At 35.0% G+C, this 17,971-nt stretch overlaps 1 long non-coding RNA gene across 1 annotated transcript in view; it reads left to right on the forward strand.

Annotated features, from left to right (window-relative positions):
- LOC136851309 (uncharacterized) overlaps positions 1 to 17,971 on the forward strand; it is an 82,700-nt gene that overhangs the window by 37,475 nt on the left and 27,254 nt on the right. Inside the window, exon 2 of the long non-coding RNA XR_010856839.1 lies at positions 13,426 to 13,480. This is a non-coding gene — a long non-coding RNA (uncharacterized lncRNA). The remainder of the gene's footprint in view (positions 1 to 13,425; positions 13,481 to 17,971) is intronic.

The raw sequence follows: 17,971 nt of genomic DNA on the forward strand, positions 1-17,971 counted from the left end.
TGATAGTTGGCATTTTTAATTGGTGTTTTTATATAATTTTTCATATATACATATATATATATATATATATATATATATATATATATATATATATATATATATATATCTATTTATATATATATATCATATATACACACATATATATACTCATTACTCATTATGTATACACAAAAGGTAATAATGTATGTATGTATGAAAGGTAAAAGTGAAAAGAAGATGGAGGGTATCCTGTGGAAGTTGAATTAACCATTGCATATTAAATATAATGAATGGCAGTAGGCTTAGTTTCTCACTCTACAACTTTTTTCGAATCTTATGAAAATTACGTTAACTGCTCATTAGGTATTCGAGGCATTCGCTCAACCCAGGAGAAGTCGAAAAGGTAAATTACAGCCTGCATAATGAAACTTCGGAAACGACTCCTTCCCTCGAGCATGAGATTCCTTGCATTGTACAATCCTCATTGCCCTCCCTCGGTTTTCGACAAACCCTTAAAAATTTTTTAAAAATGAAAATTATCGGCTTGACTCCTTATTGGAGTCAGTGGCATTGTTTGCAGACTTTTTTTTAATTTAGACTTTGAATCAGTCCGTACTTCTTTTTCTCTTTAGGTATGCTTCTCAGAAAAAGAAATACAGACTGATTCAAAGACTAAATAAAAAAAGTCAGCAAATAATGCCACTGGCTTCAGTAGAAATTGCATATATATACATACATGTACCGTATATATATCTTTATATACATATACATACATATACATATGTATATGTATTATAATATATAATAATATATGTGTGTGTAACACTAGAACAAAGAATGTCTATTTTAGATACTTTCTTGAATTTGTATCACCTTAACGGGACCTCAGCTGCATAGTTCAGGATAAACGTCTTTTCCCGGCAAATCTTGTATCTTTGGAGGAAAAAGGTCAGGAGTAACAGCGTCTAAATAAGAAAAGGTCAGGGCGACCTTCGGGTAATTCCTTTACGGATTCAGGCTCGGTACTTTGCCGGTCGTTTTGGTCCGTGCTATTTACTCACTGCTTATTTCTTCTTCGATTTGCCGTTACATTAACCCTGCATTCTTCTCAAAAACCCCTTCCACGTCTTGAACCTAGTCTCTAATCTGTCATGTTTTTGTTTAAAATGATTGCCTTAATTCGTGTTTACTAGGCCATCCATAGCTTTTATCCATTATTCATCTGCTAGACAATCGTTTTTTTTTTTTTGGGGGTATGTTACAGCTCAAAAGGTTTTTTCCTCTCAGTATCTTTGGATCCTTCATTTCATTTAAAAGTTTTCGAGATCCATTAGCTTTATGGAGTCAAGATCGAGAATTTGCATCGAAAGCTTAACTTTTTACTAAAAGATTTTTCAATTCCTAGTAACTTTGGAGATGTGTGATTTATTGCTTTAATTCTTGGACGGTTGCTTCTTTTAGGGAATACATTTTGGATCCATTCTAAATCCCTATCAGGCTGACATTGGGCCATGGTCAAGATTTTACTTATACAACTTTAATTTTTAATTTGAATTTTTTCCAAGTCTTATTAACTTTTGATATCTGCAAGATATAGTTTCCGTTCTTGCAAAGTCTCGTCCTTACCAGATCCAACCATCTTGCACCTTTTGACCCTGAGCAAAGGTATAAAAAAAATCTCACTTTGTTTAAATATTTGACTATTTCAAGTTATACATCTACATCAAACCGAACTTCTCATTTTCACGTCAGATTTTCGAGCGGGTGACACTGCGAACTGATCGAATTGTAGCTTAGATACAGGTCAACTTGGACATCTGCATGTAATGGTACTAAGTTTAATTTTATTGTATGCTAAACGAGTTGTGTTTTTTCTCTCACACATTTGTCTTATGAATTGCTGAAAAACTCGTATTCTTAATCGGTGGCTTTAGTTGAACTATATCATCCTGGCGAGCTACGCTGCCTTCGGCCAACTCTTGCTTTATCTAGTTTTTGTCTTCAACCTTTCAACTCTTCCTCGTGTGCACTCTTGTTTTTCATCTTTAGCGAATCATCAGCATTTTGTGAACATTTCTATCATTCTTAATCGTCGTGATGTAAACATTTCGCCTGCTATGGCCGTTTTTATGTAAACGTATCCATTCATAAATGTTTTTCCATAGGTGGTTTTGCCTATAATTGGACGAGTATATCAGTCTGACACTGAGTTGAGTAGGGTAAACACAAGCAGCTTCGCCAAAAATATTTTGTTTTTTCAAAAATATATTTAAAATTTATATCAAGTTACAGTCGGTTATTTATATCCACATTACAAACAAAATAAAGGATACGTAATTAAGAATAAAAGGTGGCTGTAATTTTGACTGTTATTCTCTTTGTTGCCAGAATTACTTGCAAATAAAAAAAGATGGCTACTTACACTCAGAACGGTAAATATCTGTACTGAAAAGAATAACCAGGAAGATGTCCGCGCTGCTCGACATTATTGGAAGATTCCTCTATTTTTTCCTCTTCCCTGTTTTCCTTTGTCCTTCTTTGATGATTGCTTCCTTGTTGTCGAGAAGAATAATGATAATTATAGTTACCGTAAAGAGGTGCTTTTATTTTAGATTTACTAGATATTAATGGATTAAGTCATTTACACACACGTGCACGCGCACACGCTTGAATTCAACAGAACTTGTAATTTATATATGCCAGTTGTTTCAGAAAACATTATATATATATATATATATATATATATATATATATATATATATATATACACATACATATATACATTATATATATACTGTATATAATATATATGTTATATATATATATATATACATACACTGCACATACATATATACATTATATATATAATGTATATATATATATATATTTATATATATATATATATATATATATATATATATATATATATATATAAGAATAGGAATTTCATGCATGAACATACAACAGAATTTCACACCATATGCAACATGCAGGTTTATAATATGATGGAACATGCAGAAAATTCTCTGTATGAGAACACATAGCATTCATCCTAAGAAAATGCTCACAAGATTAAGCCATCCGCATACGACGAAGTACTAATAACCTTAAATACGACTGACATGAAAAATCGTTTTGCAATGGAGTGTAATTACGACTGGAGCAGCGGCTTTCGAAGAGTATTTTACTGATTAAAAAACGGTATTTACCAAAGTCTAGTTCATGTATTTAGCAAGTACTGAATTTGATAAACGGGAATTGAGATGCTTTGAAATTACCACATATACACCTATAGTGAATTAAATAGAAAAGAATGTCATTATTTTACTGTTGCGTGTAAAATTATTACATTCCCTCTCCCTCTGTATACACACTGTATAATTACATATATATATATATATATATATATATATATATATATATATATATATATATATATATATATATATATATATATATATACATACATATATATACATATAATTATACGAGTGTATATACGCAGAGGAGAGGGAAAATGTGAATTTTTACACGCAACAGTAAAAATAACGAAAAAATTCTTTTCTATTAATTCATTATGGGTGTATATGTGGTAATTTCAAAGCATCTCAATTCCCGTTTACCAAATTCAGTACTTGCTAAATACACGAACTAGGCTTTGGTAAATACCGTTTTTTAATCAGTAAAATACTCTTCGAAAGCAGCTCTCCAGTCGTAATTACATTCCATTGCAAAAGATTTTTCATGTCAGTCGTATTTAAGGTTATTAGTACTTCGTTGTATGTGGATGGCTTCATCTTGTGAGCATTTTCTTAGGATGACTGCTATATGTTCTCATACAAAGAATTTTCAGCATGTTCCATCATATAATAATTCTGCATGTTGCATGTGGTGACATTCCTGTTGCATGTTCATGCATGAAATTCCTAACTCTTTCATTTAAAATGATGAATTAACAAGTTGCAAAGGTATTGTGAAGGTAACGATCACTAGAAAACGCGATCGTTTCGATATGAATAATTTTTGTTATGTAGTAACATAATTAACTAAAGTTATACCTGAGTATCTTTAGGCCTTGTTGGCATAGGAAGGCCGTGCCTTGAATTCGTGAAAATATAATGCTTTCCCTTCCCCTTTAAGAGTACATAAACACCCATAGCCAATAAACATACCATATGCGTTTTATGTGTCAGTTTTTGTGCGTTTATCAACATCTTCATATCTGTTCACCTTATCCTTGAAAGTTAAATCCACTTCCTGCAAACAATGTAAATTTGGTTAGGTGCTATATATATATATATATATATATATATATATATATATATATATATATATATATATATATATATATAATATATATATATATATACACAGTATATGCATATATTTTATGTATGTATGTAATTGCAATGTGACAAGCAGACGTCAGACAGACAGAAAATTTCACAGTATTCTCAGTATAAAAATAACTGTTTAACCTATTCATTGGTGTATTTTTATTTTAAGGCTTGCTTATGTGAATACTTACCTTTGCATAAAGAGATGGATAGAAAGACAGATTGTTGTGTATTTTTTTTATCTATTTGGATGTAGAATTTTACATCAAGGTAACTTGCTTTATTGATGTGAGTATGAATGTTTGTAAAATTCATACTTGCGGAGATAGATAGATAAATAGATAGAGGAGAGATTAGCCTCTTCTCGCTCTGGTTCGCGTGGGATGTAAGTAGCCGGTCCCTAAGGGAATATGGGAGAAGCTGAGGGAGGAATAATATAGGGCAGTAACAGTCTACGAATCCAGCTGTAGTCACACGTAAAGTTGAGCCGACGAATTTTCTTCCCGAGTAATTAGAATAACCTGTTAGGCAATCGGAACGTATATTTATTTCAGACAGCCAAGTGGGAAAGATGAATGGCCGTGACGTCGCTTATTAAAACCGCCAACAAGTTCGTTAATGCCACTTTCGGTCTGCTCCCCAAAATTGTCCTCGCCCCCGTAAGTACGCAGTTGCCAGACGTGGACCAATAGGGGGCGCCAGTTCCCGTTTATGCGTAGGTGTATGATAGGTCTGAGGAGAGAGAGAGAGAGGAAGAAAGAAGGGAGAGAGAGAGAGAGAGAGAGAGTTGGGGAGTTATATGATTAAAGGTGAACGTCCCAAACTTGGGGTCATGGATGTAGGCGTTTTGTGAGAAGGGGAGATAGAGGGGAAGGGGAACCAAAGAGGGGATGGGGGAGTTGGGGGGAGGAGGAGTCAGTAGGTATGTTCGTGCGTGCGTTTGTTGTTGTGTGAGTGTGTGTGGGCGGCCCCGGAATATGGATGGGTAGAGAGTACGTCGATGCTACTGCTGGGCTGGCTACATGGGTGCACAGAACCTTCGAGGTGGGTGGGGGGGCAGATGGAGGAGGGTTGTGAGATACGTTGCTTTGGGGATATGATAGGACAGAGAAAGTAGAGTTAATGAACAGAAGATGAAAATGAGGAGAGAGATAGAATGGCAAACAGACAAAGAAAACCGACAAGGACTCTCAATAGTGTGTGCAAAAGACGCGACACGGACTGTAATGGTGAGCATTTTGGGAGGTGAGGAACAAGCTGGTGGAGATGCACCGCTGCAGACGATAACCACTAATTATGAGAAGAATCAGAGAACTGTGGGTGTGTGTTTGTGTGTGTGAGAGAGAGAGAGGGAACTTGGATTATCCTAGAGAAACAAAAGATGTTAAAATAAAGGTAGTCCCATCTATGTCTGGATGATTAACAAAGCTTTCCCAAAGTCATATTTATGATAGAAAATATGAAATTTTTATTGACCATTAATGATGACGATAAGAGAGATAAATAGATACTATACCATACAGGTATATTTCAAGAAGCTTTACGGCAATCAACAACTACTACTACTGGCATGATTAAATTAGAAATAACAGATGGTTTCAGGTGTGCTGACGCAGATGCGGAGGCTCTGTCAGCGAGAGAGAGGAACCTTTAAAAGGATGTTTCCGAGGACTAGGCTCGTTAATTAGGCATTTGAACTAAGACGACGACTTCATTGTTGTTTATCGCGACTCAGGGGAGTTCTTACACCCAGACCGGTCCCAGGCCCGGATAAAGGAGGAGTGATCAGCGTAGGGTTTGAAGGTCCTTGTCTTCTAAAACAAACCGATTGTTAATGGAACCCTCGACTGATTGTAGGAGTCTTCATTCGGATCCCAAGGAAGACCGAGACTCATTTGAATGAGTGGCCATAGGTACATCATGACCCTTTAGCTTAGTGTGCCATTTTCGTTCAGAGAGGAGCTGATGATGTCACTGTTACGTTAGTGAAGGAAATGACAAATCAGAAATTGTAATTATGGGAGGCCTCTTTCGCAACAGCCAGGTCACTTAAGGTATCGTGATCTGTTGATTAGAAAACAGATGGGAGAAAAAAATGAAATACCTGCAAGATAGATAATCCTTGCTTTATATATAAGAGTGATTGGAGGGCATGGCATTTTACTCTTATGGTCATTTATATTATTACTAGTCACTCCTACCGCCATTATGGACGTTCATGTATGAGGGTCGACATGGCAAGTTCCGACCCTTGAGACGTTAACATCCCGTCCTGAATTTGGACCAAGGCATCCTCATTTCGGTTATACTTGCAAGGGACTAGTGGTTCCAGCGATGTTGCACTCAGTTACACACCAACAGAATATATGGCCACACATTGCGTTTTATATATAAAAGTTATCCACCTTATTTCCCTGAGAGGAATGATTGTCAGTGGCACTCCCTCATTTGTGTCAACGATAATTATACAAGTTGCAAGGTCTCCGCCCCCACAACCCTACACACATACAAGACATGGTACCTATTCTCTCCCAACTTTATTGAAAGATTCAGGTCCTTTTCTTACCCGATACCACGTTGAAAACAAAAGAAGTAAAAGGAAGGTAAATCAAAAGTACATCGTTTTTCATTGTGTCCGATTGTATGAAGTGAGGAAAAATTAATAGACTATCTCTCTCTCTCTCTCTCTCTCTCTCTCTCTCTCTCTCTCTCTCTCTCTCTCTCTCTCTCTCTCTCTCTCTGGTGTTTTTGGAAAGCAGGTGACAGACTGAAGTGGAGATGGGAATTGATAAACGGCGAAGATAGTGTTTGAAAATTAAGAGCTTTTATTAAATCACAGAGATTGCTACCATGTTATCTGTGCACTAAACGAAGCTTGGTTTATTAGGACTATACAGCAGACAGATATATATATATATATATATATGTATATATATATATATATATATATATATATATATATATATATATATCTGTCTCTACTGTATAGTCCTAAATAAACCAAGCTTCTCGACTAGTGCACAGATAACATGGTAACAATCTCTATGATTTAGTAAAAGCTCTTAATTTTCAAACACTATCTTCGCCGTTTATCAATTCCCATCTCCACTTCCGTCTGCCACCTGCTTTCCAAAAACACCAGAGAGAGAGAGAGAGAGAGAGAGAGATAGTCTATTAATTTTTCCTCACTTCATACAATCGGAAACACATATATGTATATATATAATGTATATATATGAAACGTCGGCGAATAAATTGTGTGAGGTTGGAGGTATGTATGTATACAGTATATATATATATATATATATATATATATATATATATATATATATATATATATATATATATATATATATATATATATACTGCATATATATATATATATTTATATTTATATCCATAGATACTCCCATATTTATATTTAGGCAACATTGCTGAATGTAGAAGAAGTAACCTTCATTTTCAGTTGAATCTCAGTTCTTGGGAGAGATATAAGAGAAAAAACGTCGTATACGTCAGTTAAATATCTTATTTTAAGGCCACATGGCCAGAATCTATCACTGTCTCCCAAGGGCTACATACATACATACATACACATACATATATATATATATATATATATATATATATATATATATATATATATATATATATACTATCATCTGCATAACGTTAAAGGGCCGCAATTGCCATGGCCCATATGTTGGGGAGTCTTCAAGGACTTGTCACCATGTTTTCTCCCTGGAGGATCACGAGGAGGTTGAGTTTGTCACAATGTCGTATTTCGTTTTGATCGTTATGGCACATGTTATGTGCACAGTAGCATCTCTCTCTCTCTCTCTCTCTCTCTCTCTCTCTCTCTCTCTCTCTCTCTCTCTCTCTCTCTCTCTCTTAGTAGCAAGATCAGCCTTCAAGGTCACCAGGTCAATAATCGATCGCCGTCGGGGCGTTTTAGAGCTCTCGTAACCTGGTTTTCTCTGTTGGCGGGGGAGGGGGTGGGCGGAGGGGAAGGAAACCGTAATAGCCTGAGGAAAGAAGACTAAAGATAGAAGGGAAGAAAGACTTTTATGTTAAACGGCAGATGGGGGAGAGAGAAAAGCAGGGGTTGTGAAGGAGTGATATGGAATGGAGGGGTGGGGGAGCCGCCGGAATTGTTTCTATATTTAACATGGAAGTAACCTCTTATAGACTCCATGTACAAATAGCACGTACCGGCACATAATGTTATTTTTATAGTCTGTTTTCTTTTTTTGGAGGCACTGATTCGATATCAATAGAGGCGTCTCCTTTATGATTCAGAATTGCTGTTTAAAGCTTTCAAAGATGGAACAGTGAAACGATCTGGAATCTATAAATGCCTGAGGAGTGCCATATATATATATATATATATATATATATATATATATATATATATATATATATATATATATATATATATACTGTAATATATATTTTGACGATCTGTCGCTAGAACTTGCGATATTTATTTTGTAGACCCGGGAGAAGGAATAAAAGAAGGAGTTGACCTTTTTAGCGATTTCGTGTTTTTCAAACACCTCCGCAGGGCCAAGTGATACAAAAAATCATTGTTACAAAGACACCTGCGTGGCAGCAATACATAAACATAAAAAATATCATACTACTATTTGAAAACTAATTGTCTAAAAATATTATTTACAAGCAGTTCATCCGGTTTGTGCATCGCGGGACTGCTGTTGATCAATTCTACACGATCTTTCTTTATTATACATGATTCAACAATGTTTCTTATCGTGATGTCTTTACAGAACATGATCTCTTTAGCTTTTTTCCAATTGATGGTGTGGTTGCATTCATTCATCTGTTGAAATAAACTGCTTGAAGTATTCCCTGTTCCTACATTATATTTATGTTGTTTTAATCTTGTTTCGAGATCCTTGCCACTCTGTCCCACGTACTTTTCATTACACTGATCGCAAGAGAGCTCATATATGCAACCATTCTTCTGTAGAGGGGAATTCCTGATTAACGTGTTCTTAAGTCCATAGTTCTTAAAAATGACATTAACGTCAATTGGTCTCAATAGCCCAGGGATGGCCATGAACTGGTTACAGATGGTAAAACAAGAGGGTTTGTCACATTAAAATAACTCTTATGACCAACTACATAAAAAGTTTTTCTTGCTTTACAGAAAGCTCTGCCAATAAAATCACAAAGGTATCTAAGGCTTGTCGCAAACTCTCGGACCTTCCGAAGCTCAGCCTCGAGAAAGGCAGGGCAGCTGACCACTCCTTCTTTCATTCCTTCCTCCAGAGCTCTGCGACATATATATATATATATATATAACCATATATATATATATATATATATATATATATATATATATATATATGTAAGTATATATATATTTTATATATATATATATACATATACATATATATATATATATATATATATATATATATATATATATATATATATATATATACTGCATATATATATACTGTATACATATATATATATATATATATATATATATATATATATATATATATATATATACTGTATACATATATATATATAACATATATATATATATATATATATATATATATATAGAAAAAGAAATTTGTACTTGGAGTTGACCATCCCATTCTCTCCGTGAGTAAGGAAGGTTAAGTCAGTCAAAGTCTGCAATCGGGGCTAAATGGTGCAGTTCTTTGCTTACTTTTGCTAGGTCCTGTAAACTGGTACAGGTGTTTGATGGGGTCCAAAAAAAAGAGAGGGTTAATTATTTACTTTTTGTAAAAAAAATTTCACATACTTCTTGTTAGGACGTGTGACTTTTTTTTTTTTTTTTTTTTTTTTTGGAATGGTTGAATTGTAATAATTTTTATTCCTTCAAAATAAAATGTCACATAAGTTCCTGAAATAGCTGTATATAAAGAGAGACAGGCGAGCGCACTCATGTGAGCGTTTGCACAGGCCTTGCGTAAATTCTGATTTTGTCACGGAACCGATCACAGTGATGAGGCCTCTTTGAGACTATATCAGAATCAGCCGGTGTCTTTCGTCAGCAAGTTCAGAACAGAAGACATGGAATATGATAAACAGATCGGCTTCATCCGTTTGGAAACCTTTTGCTATAAAGAGGAAAAACTATTTACAGACTGGAGGAGATGAGGCTATAGATAGATATCTTTGCCTCTTGCCGTTTTACCATTCAGAAATCTGAAAAATGGTTTTTCTCTATTTTGGGACAGAATAATGTTCTAAAACTGTTTATTGAACTTGCTGTAAATGTGTATATGCGCTGCTAGATTTACGAGTGGGGTGGCAATTTTTAGGTCTGTTTAAAAGAAGTACTTCTCTGTTGAAGTATCTCTGTCTTTCTGATTATTAGAAGAGGGAAATACAACGAATAGTATCTGATTTATTCGGCCATCCCCTTCATAAAAGTGTGCATAGCCTGCACATCATATGAGCATGCATATAAATCTTTCAGAATATAATAGTGAAATATTCTTTGGTGTGTATTCAATTATATATATATATATATATATATATATATATATATATATATATATATATATATATATATATATATATATATATATATATATCAGTATAAGGAGCCTATAAATAACCATAATCACAGAAATAAACTGGAATTTCTCATGCATAATTTATAGCAGCAGTTGTCGGTTCAAAAGCCAGATAGAAGAATCAGCAATGATTAAACAAAGAAATACAATGAACCTCTCAAAAGGAGCTTGGGACTGAGATATTTTAAGTAAAATCTTCCTCCAACCAGCGATTAAGAAGATTAAAGAGAAATTGTCAACTGGAGTGACGTAATGGCTGACCTATGAACCTTTTGGTATAAATACCGCTTTTCTGTAACTCTTCTCATTCATTATATGCCTGAAGAGAGAGACAGTTGGTCTCTGAAATATAGCATTAGCTTTCTACATTTTGGCATTTTTATAGTCTTATATTTGATGGAATTCTGTTTAACAGAAAATATTAAACAGTCATATATATATATATATATATATATATATATATATATATATATATATATATATATATATATATATATATATATATATAGTATATATATATATATATATATATATATATATATATATATATATATATATACTGTATATATGTGTGTGTACATCATGGAAAGGTATGTATAATACCTTATCTTTTTAGTTTTCTGTAAAACAAAACCATTGTGCCATGCAATGTCTGTCCGTCCTAACTTTTTCTGTTCTCATTTTCTCTGTCTGCCTCGGTAGATCTTAAAAAACTACTGAGGTTAGAGGGCTGCAAATGGTATGTTGATCATCCACCCTCAAATCATCAAACACACCAATTTGCAGCCCTCTATCCGCTGTTGTTTTTATTTTATTCAAGGTTAAAGTTAGCCATAATCGTGCTTCTGGCAACGATATAGGATAGGACACCACCGGACCGTGGTTAAAGTTTCATGGGCCGCGGCTCATACAGCATTATATCGAGACAACCGAAAGATAGATCTATTTTCGGTGGCCTTGATTATACGCTTAGCGGCTGTACAGAAAACTCGATTCAGCCAAAGAAACTTAGTGCCAAATAGATGTTAAGGACGCAAGAAATGTTCGGTGCTTGTCATGTTGTCGCTGCCAACAGTTTGAAACAAATGTTATGAACAAGAGTACTTGCATTTATCTTACCGACTTGTCACGGGCATTTATTTTTGACAAGCGCATACGTAGGGTAAAGCTCACCATGGAACCTTGCGAGTGCGTGGTAGTCAAATGTGGATGGACGGAACCGTAGAGTTTATCGCCTCAATGTATTATAAAAATGGTATTGGGGATTCTTATCCTTGACCTCATTCTTTGAACTTGAATGGCTCATGTGAGGAGACTGATAGAATGCCGTAAATAGATGAGTTGTTATATATAAAAGAAGCCTTCATTCACAGGTTCGCTCGAAATACGCGTACCTCTCTCGTAGTCTTTTATTTTTTAGTTTATGCTTTTATCATGACGTCACAATCAACATTTGATAGGAAGCAGTTACGTAAATAGCTCTGTATTTTACTCCGAGACGCCGAACAGAACGTTATACAACCTCGATTTACATGTTTTATACGACCTCTTTGATTTGAGTCTCTATCCTTGGAATAAAATTGGAAAGTATTACGTGAATGGATTAGTATAAAACTTCGAAATACAATGGCATTGATGTGTAATTGTAGATGAGTTTCCTATCGCTGCTCAGTGCACATGCGTGTATTGATAGCGTATTTAAAATCAAATTAATTCTATGAAAAGTCCTGTTTAAGAGAGTTAATATTATCGATCTTTTCCTGTTAATAGTGTATGATTTAGAATAATGTCATTTTTTATGTTTGAACTCCATCCATTCGCTACTAAGTGTTCGAAAATTGAAATCGGATGCGCTTAAAATGCGACGTCTATGTTGGATAATATAGATGTAACTGTGAGAAAGAAAAGAAAAGGTTCATAACCATTGACACTACGAGAGTCAAGAAGAACCCTTTCATTATCTGGAGTCCTTAAATTAAAGTCAGGATATCGATTCTAACGCTTGTGACCACTGGTGGTGGAGGTTTTACGTAAATCCTTTCATTCTTCTCACCTTTGTTTGCCTTTATTTAGGACGCGTATTGTTTTAATCATGGTTTTGTTGGTGGCGATATTGCATCTGATCTGTTTCGAGGTTTGCTTGACTACGAGCAGGTTTTATTTTGTCTGTTTTTGTTTAAAAATCTCTCTCTCTCTCTCTCTCTCTCTCTCTCTCTCTCTCTCTCTCTCTCTCTCATCATATATATATATATATATATATATATATATATATATATATATATAGTATATAGTATATATATATATATATATATATATATATATATATATATATATATATAGTGTGTGTGTGTGTGTTTGTGTGTAAGGAAAGGACAGCAAAACACTTCAAACCAACTCCCATGTTTATTTGCTCATCTTCCCAACTTCTTGGGTGAAATTATGGCTACATGAAATCTTGAAATGAAAATTTGAAAGAAAAGAGTTATTCAGATATAATTCATTTTAATTGTTTTGTATTTCTGCAGGCATTCCTTGAAGAGCAAATGTCGTCATGGAAATCATTACACACCAGAAGTTCAGGTGAGTTCATATAACTACTCTGTACCTCAGACGGGACTTTTTTTTTACTCTCCAGACTTATTTATTGACTAATGTAGCAAAGTTTACAATTGGTTAGGGTTAAAACTAGCAAGCAGAAACAGTTTTTATGGTATATGATTGGCTTGCAAGTCGCTCTCTCTCTCTCTCTCTCTCTCTCTCTCTCTCTCTCTCTCTCTCTCTCTCTGTATCGTTGGCCGCGCCATGGGAGAAATGTAATCAGACTGAATTTGTACATTAATTAGGAGTTTTACGAATGAAACGATACTGTTTAAGTCCCTTGGACAAGTTGTTCCGCTGCAGGTCTTTGATGTGATTTCCAGTGCACCATTGGAAGATGGAAGATGACACTTGACCTTCTGTAATAAACTAAACTTTGCAGTCACATTGGTGTGCGACTGACATAGTTAGGCTTGAGGAAATCATGAATCCCTTTTGAACATGTTAATTTCTAGACTTTATGTTGGTCATTTGCGCCTTTTCTAAATCAAGAGATGCGTTGTTTCTCATTAACAAGGATGAGATCAGATTTGGCTCTATGGAGGTTCTGGGGTTCACTCATTTGTAGGGGTCGCGAGGAGCAGTCAGTTGGGTTTTATGCGTCATTACTCAGTTTGATGGCAGACACTGAATGTTTTCCGTCGGTTCTCGTTATTGTTTGTAGCCTTGACCTTGAATTACTCCGTTTTAGTGAGGAGCACTCCTCTGCCATTATAGATTAATAGTTTCAGCATCCCCCATAGTTCCTTGTTGAATTTTCCCACCACATGAGGAAATAACTTATTATTTTTAGGACTCTTTATTCTCATGTAGATGCAAGCATCTTTCCACATTTGTAGGTTTGTGGTATACAGAATTTTTAAAAATTGGTTTATTCTTCTTTGGCCTTAGAGTAATAGGAAAACTGTCTTTTTCCACTTTTTTCACTATCTTGGAAACAAAGTATAAAAAGGTCACTAAGAATAGCTTTGAGGTCTTCAAGTTGTTGATAATTTCTGTATGTTGTTTCATGTCATGAATAAACTGGGCATTTATTTGAAATTTTGGTGCTCAGTAAAACACACACACATCATGCATATATATATATATATATATATATATATATATATATATATATATATATATATATATATATATATATATATATATATATATATAATTATTTTTATATTTATAATCTATTTGTTATATTTATAATACTGGTTACTTCATAGGAACGCATTTAATTGTAATAATCACAATACCCTCATAATTTCTCAATTTCTTTACACTTTTTGGATACGCACGTCACTATAAGCTTAAGAATCAAATGGAAAAATATGAAGAAATTCTAACGTCTGTAGCAGGATTCGAACCCTCATCTGGAGCATCAGAACGAATTCGCGTTACCCACCTGACCAGAAAGAAGGATTAAAGTCGGTTGCTGCTCATACATATATCTGTCGAATTTAGATACATTTATGAGTGCTGGAATAGAACTATCCTCACCATCGTGGCCAAGTGTTTAATCGCTTATGTTGCTGTTTAGACTAATAGCGTAATGGCACCATCTATCTTTGGGTCAGGCTCGTCTTTCATTCCACCACTACTAACAGGTGATGGTAGATTGCATATTGGCCCTAGGGAAAAGGCTGAACTGCTTCATCGAGCTTTTGAAGCTAAGCAATCAGCTGAGGATGACCCTCTCCCTGATACTTGTCATCCTGAACCTATTCTTAACAAATTTGCCTTTCTCTCCAGGGATGTCAAGAAAATTCTGGATAATCTTGATATCTGGTGTGAAGATCCTGATAGTTTCTTCCATTTGTTTTTAAACAAATTTCTAGTGTGTTGCCTCCCAAGATTACTAGATTCTATATATTTTTTATGTCGACGTAGTGTCTTTGTGGATGAGCGCAAGCTTAGTAATTAAATAGAGTGCCTGTTCCAAAGAGTGGCATATCTGCGCCCTGCAGTAACCACAGGCCAATCTCTATTCTCCCTATGTTCTCCAAAGTTAATGAACTTATTTTTAAACCATTTTATAAGTATGTGGAATCTAAAGGATTGTTAGTTGATAGTCAGTATGCATACAGGAAGCAGTTAGGTGCCTGTGATGCTCTTCTATACTTGACATGCCATTTGCCAGGGAACCTTGATAAGGGTTTTGAGAGCAGAGTAATTCAGATAGATTTTATTGCTGCTTTCGATTTAGTAAATCACAAGGCACTTATTTATAAACTTCAGAATTTTGGATTGGGTGGATATGTTTTAGGATTACTTCAAGATTTCCTTACAGGTAGGCAGCAGCTAGTTGCTGTGGACGGGATCTTTAGTGAACCAAGACCTATTGTGTCTGGAATTCCACAAGGCAGTGTTCTTGGTCCACTGTTATTTTTAGTGTGTACAAGATTGTTCAGTATGCCGATGATGCAACACTTGTGGGCGTAGTGAAGTCTCCACATATGAGAAATGAACCTACCCTCAACCTCAATCGGGACATGAACCGGATCAGGGAATGGTGTAGTCGGTGGGGGTATGAGGCTGAACTCCAGTTAAACGAAAACACTATTGATTATTACAGATTTCCCACCCCATCCTCCCCTTCAGGTTGATGGAACTTTGCTGGATGAATCTGAAGCTTTAACTTTTCTAGGTGTAACTTTTGACTCGCATCTAACTGTTGGGAAACATCTATGAAAGTTTCAGCAAATGCCTCATGAAAGTTAGGTATTGTTCATAAGGTCTCATATATTTATAAGTGATAAAATCAGTGCAACCTGTTTTAGGTCATTTGCCCTTCCTTTACTAGAATATTGTTCTCCGGGATGGATGCCTGCTTCTGTCAGAGGTTTATCTCTTTAAGATAGAGTAGTTTGTGGTGGTAGGTTTCTATTTTATAACATTAGCAATTATGACATGTATCATCGACAGATGGTCTATTGCTTGTCAGTTTTTCATAAGTTGTATTTTAACAGAGATCTTTCACATTCACAACTGATCCCTGGTCCTCTTTTCATGCCGAGAGCAACCAGAGGGCTCCCCTTTAGATAGAGTACTTTGTGGTGGTAGGTTTCTGTTTTATAACCTCAGCAGTTATAACTTGGATCATCGACAGATGGTGTTTTGTTTGTCACTTTTTCAACAGAGATCTTTCACATTCACAATTGATCCCTGATCCCCTTTATCTGCCGAGAGCAACCAGATTCGCAGAACAGCAGCACCAATATGCAGTAAATGTGCCTCGCTGTCGGACTTCTCAGTTCCAGAGGTCCTTTATTCTGCACACCGCTGGACTGTGGAACATCCTCCCTTCAGAGGATGTCGTGCAGTTGGAACTTTAGAAGTTCAAGCACGAATGCAATGCATTGCTACCCTGAATGCAATGAATTACTACCCTAATACTCTTCTTCTTGCATATTAATACATTTCTATCCATTTATTAATTATTTTTTTAATAAGTGGTATATCTTCTTTCTGTATTTCCCTTTACTTGCTCTCGCTTCTTCCTAATGAACACCATACTCTTTGGAAGCTTGAATTTCAAGTCAGTGGCCCCTGTGGGCTTGTTCCATATGAACAGGTTTTTCTGAATAATACTGAATAATGACAAGAATTATATATATATATATATATATATATATATATATATATATATATATATATATATATATATATATATATATATATATATATATATATAAATCTACTGGTCACTTTTGAATATGTACGTTTGTAATTGTAATAACATATAAGTATATATGTGTGTGTATGTTGTTGTACATGCATAATGCACAATTCTGCACGTACCTAACTTCCTTGGTTTTTTATTATGAATTTTGTTTTCCGTTAAATGGTTATTTCCCTACACTAAGCGTAGTTCTCAAGATCCACTTTTTTTTTTTTTTTTTTTTGTTCAGTTTTACTCGTCTATCCAACCAGCATCCTTGTTGTACAGTAGCTGTATTAAAGAGAAAACGATCTCAAAGAAACATAAGCCTTATATTTGAGTGAAGGAAAGGGTTAGCAAAGTGGCCATTTCGAACAGTAACCAGAATTCATGTCAAGTAAGGGGAAGTATAAGGAAAATTAGGTTTACAAAATATGCTCATACTTAACATATGATTATACTTACACTTGTGACGTAAGAAAATTGGTGCATATGCAGAGGGAAAAATGTATGTGGAATATACATGTTTATACTCTTTGTGTATGCAAACATACATACGTACATATATGTATATGGAAGGTCAACATGTGCGTGCATGTGTATGCTTGCGTGATTTCTTGGGAATCAGATTACGCATCAGGATTTCAGTGTCTCTTCACTTCCGTATTTTGCTGTTATGTAAATTTCACCATCTGCTGCTACTCCCCCGGATGATTTGCCATTATTTGTCGTATTGCAGAGTACATATTATGTCTTTACACTTTTTTTTTTAATCTTAGATGCAGCTTCTAACTGCCTGAACCCACACGGCCACAAACGCAACG

The sequence above is a fragment of the Macrobrachium rosenbergii genome, chromosome 23 (assembly GCF_040412425.1).
Source record: "Macrobrachium rosenbergii isolate ZJJX-2024 chromosome 23, ASM4041242v1, whole genome shotgun sequence".
In the NCBI taxonomy this organism is placed as follows: domain Eukaryota; kingdom Metazoa; phylum Arthropoda; class Malacostraca; order Decapoda; family Palaemonidae; genus Macrobrachium; species Macrobrachium rosenbergii.